At 32.5% G+C, this 3,725-nt stretch overlaps 1 long non-coding RNA gene across 1 annotated transcript; it reads left to right on the plus strand.

Moving 5' to 3' along the window:
* The first annotated feature begins 221 nt into the window (after window positions 1-221).
* LOC113380869 lies at window positions 222-671 on the plus strand. Its single transcript, XR_003367487.1, has 3 exons — window positions 222-307; window positions 380-512; window positions 583-671. It is a non-coding gene; the product is annotated as an uncharacterized LOC113380869 (long non-coding RNA).
* The last annotated feature ends 3,054 nt before the right edge of the window (window positions 672-3,725 follow it).

Raw genomic sequence — 3,725 nt, forward strand, 5'->3', positions numbered from 1 at the left:
TTATATGTGCGTGTGTGTTATAAATATTGCAGCCAACATATTGAAAAGGGGGCAGATATAAACGATGGTAATTAAAGCTTTCTGTATACTGTTATTTGAAATACTATGTTACTAGTACAAATAGAATTTTTAATTTAATGCTGACATTTCTACCTTGCCAGCTTATCCAGCAACCATGCCTAATTTTGTATCAAATGCTGTGTTTGAAAGAGGATTGAGAAAGAAGAAATGCTCTCCACTATGTTTGTTGGAGGAGCTTCAACTTGTGGAGGCTATATTTCTGAGCAAAGATATCAAAACACAATTGGTAATCAAAAGTTTATATAGATTTATTTTTATTTGTTAACTTTATCATATACTAAACAAACTTTCTCTTTAGATTCTGTATTTAGCCATCAGAGTCCAGCTATGAAAATCCATTTTTGATGATGGTTTGGCCAAAGAATTTTGCTAGGGACGAGGAAAGGGCAAAAATAAATTTTGTGATCTAGTGCCTTGCGATGTCGTCACAGGTAATTTATATATCTTATACTTATGATGTGTTGTAAATTATGAATTAAACTAATATATAATTAATTCCAGGAATTGCTTTGAAAAATTTGCCGCATGAGACATAGTTTACTGTTTCAGAGGCTGCAAAAAGCTGGCTGCGACGTGCCAATAAATATTATACAAGGTATTTTTGTGAGATGTGTACTATATGTTTTTCCTATTTACAAAAAAATCATGATTATTGACTGGTTAGTTGTATCAATGTTAGTGCAAAATTTGTGCTGTGTACACATTTTTAGAAGTAAAAAAACAAGTTTAATATTCACTCGTAATGACATCAAATTGTGTCGATATATTTGGAATTAGAGATTATTTTATAAATCTCTGTCTATTTTGATTGATGTATCGCTCTTAAAGAACTTATATATATATATATATATATATATATATATACATATATATGCATTTATTCATTTGTTTTCTATTTCAGGAGAGAAAATCAACCATAAACTAGGATTGAATGCCGAATTAATTATATTTTTAATATTGTGAAATAAGTTATTTTGAATTAAAGTTGTATATATTAAATTTTGTTATAAGATTATCTCAGGATTTTGTTATTTTGTAATAAAAGTTTACTTTGTGAAATTGTGTTCTTTTATTTTATTTTTAATCCAAATTTATTTTTCATCTAAAAAGTAAAAAACAATTCCATAATTATATCCTATTCATGTCCGGTTTATGTCCGGAATATCCCGCGCGGGATATCCTACAGAACGTCCCATAGGTGCGACATATTAACATGTTTCGGATAAGATCAGGATAAGCAGGATATCCGTAAGGCTATCGCAGGGACAATGAATGTCCGCGCGTGGATATCCTGTGGACGTTTTCCAGGATGTCTTGTGTTGTCTGGGACTGTTGATCAAGACACTTAGGCAGAGGGACCTCTGTCTGTAGAAGCCTTGATGGAAAGATTGACACGGATAGAAAATATGTGACTCATAGTTATTGTGTCTTAATTATGATTTATTCTTATCAATTTTTCAACAGAATCTTTTCACTACTTCGTAAAGGAAAGTAAAATATATATTATAATAATGCCTTGTAAGTGCTGTCAAGGCATTACCCTATAACAGTGTCCAGCAGGAAGAATATGAAAACATTTGTGAGAAGTTGTTCCCACTAAAAACTATAAAAAACATTAAAGACTGCGAAGTGCTTTTCCAGAATGAACTCCAGAGATATCTTATGTCACTATTCAAGAAGTCAAATCGGCGAAATATTACGCGATTATAGTAGATTCCACACCTGACATATCCCACATTGAACAACTTTATTTTGTTATCAGATATGTGAAAAAAGATGATTAGCCTGTTGAACGTATTCTCATGTTTATTGAGAATTCTGGACATAAAGCTGAGGATTTGTTAGTTGCTCTATTATCGACTCTTGAGTATTTTTATCTTGATCTTGCAGATTGCCGAAGTCAATCGTATGAAAACGCTAATAATTTATCAGGGATTTATTATTATGATTTCATGGTAATAATTTTTATTATGGTTTCAAAAACTTTACAAAATTTTGTAACAAAACTTCAAATAAATGTCACAATTTCTAAGATCATAGTAAACATAAATAATACACAGCACTACACTGAAACAACGCTCTATACAAAATATTTCAATGCATTATGCTTCAACATTGATGTCTACTACTCATTAGCCTTTTAATTACCTTGAACTTCATTGCTGTTTTTTATAGTATTCTTGCCTTTTGCGATCTTGGTGGCCGTTTTTTTCAATGGTTTTTTGGCTTTTTGTTCTATTTCTTTGATCTCATTTTCTGGACTCTGTAATTTATCTTCATCTTCCTCAACTTTAGTCTCAATTTCTTCTGGCGCTGATTCTTTTAGATTTGAACCTTTTTTCCCTGGCTTTGTGCTTGCTGCTTTCCCTGCTTTCTGCTTTTTGGATTCAGTAGGCTTTGTATCAATTTTTCTTCAACTTTTCTCTTTGCGCCTTTTTTTAGCAACAGGTTTTTCAGTTTTTGCAGGCTCTTCGGCAACAGTTTTGCCCTGGGTGTTCGCCTCAAATTTTTCCTTTTTACCTCTTTCAGTGGTAGTTTTTTTATCATCAGAATCTTTTATTTCTTTTGTACCCTCTGAATCAATTTTTCTTTTACCACCTTTTGGAGCTTTAACTTTATCAACTTCAATATCTTTCTTAGCTTTATCTGCCTTGACAGTTGTTTCTTTCTCACCTTTGGCTGCCTTATTTAATTTGATCAACGGCGATTCGGCATAGTTTACATTCTTCTTTGCAGATCTAGTTGGTCTTTCAACAACGCTTTCTGGCTTTTGTTCTACCTTTTTTTTTGACATAATGACATAATAGCATAATGACACTAAAAATTATTATTTGAAAAAAGCTAATCTATATCACAATTTATTACTAATAAAATTCGGGATTACAGGCGAGAATTCATGAAATTAATAATCTTGCAAAACATGCCCCTTGTGCTGCTCATTCTATAAATTTAGTTGGAGTTCACGCAGCAGAAAACGCACCAGAAGCTGTGGCATTCTTTAATACAGTACAAACTTTATACAATTTCTTTACTGCATCGACGCACCGCTGGGAAGTCTTACAGTCTCATACTGGCAAAAGAATTGTATTAAAATCTTTATCTGCAACCAGATGGTCAGCTCGTTATGAAGCGGTTCAAGCTCCTAATGCACATTTTAATGAAATAATTGAAACTTTAATTATTCGCAGAAAACGCAATTACGAGACAGAAGCTAAAGGCGTTCGAATTCAATTGGAGCGACTTCAAACAGCATTTATGCAGATACTTTGGAATTTCTTACTTTCAAGATTCAATGCTGTAAGCCAAAGATTGCAAAAAGTTGATAGTATGTTTAGAACTTTCTGAAATAAAAGAATACAAAACAGTAGTTTCCAGGCAAAGAAAGAGAAAATTGCATGCTGATGAAACGCGAGATGGAGATGTGCAGATGTCAGGTTAAGATGATGTCAGAGTTAATACTTTTAACGCAATACTTGACAATCTGCATTCTACATTGCGTAAAAGATGCAAAGCTCATGAAAAGATTCAAGAAAAATTTTCAGTCATTATCAACTTTAGTAATTTGGATAGATAGAGAGATTCGTGAACAAGCTGAAAGTTTAGGAAAAATATATCCTTCAGATCTCGGGTCCTCCTTAGATAAC

The sequence above is a fragment of the Ctenocephalides felis genome, unplaced genomic scaffold (genome assembly GCF_003426905.1).
Source record: "Ctenocephalides felis isolate EL2017-DRISC unplaced genomic scaffold, ASM342690v1 CF-g0.4_SCAFFOLD_02434, whole genome shotgun sequence".
NCBI lineage: Eukaryota > Metazoa > Arthropoda > Insecta > Siphonaptera > Pulicidae > Ctenocephalides > Ctenocephalides felis.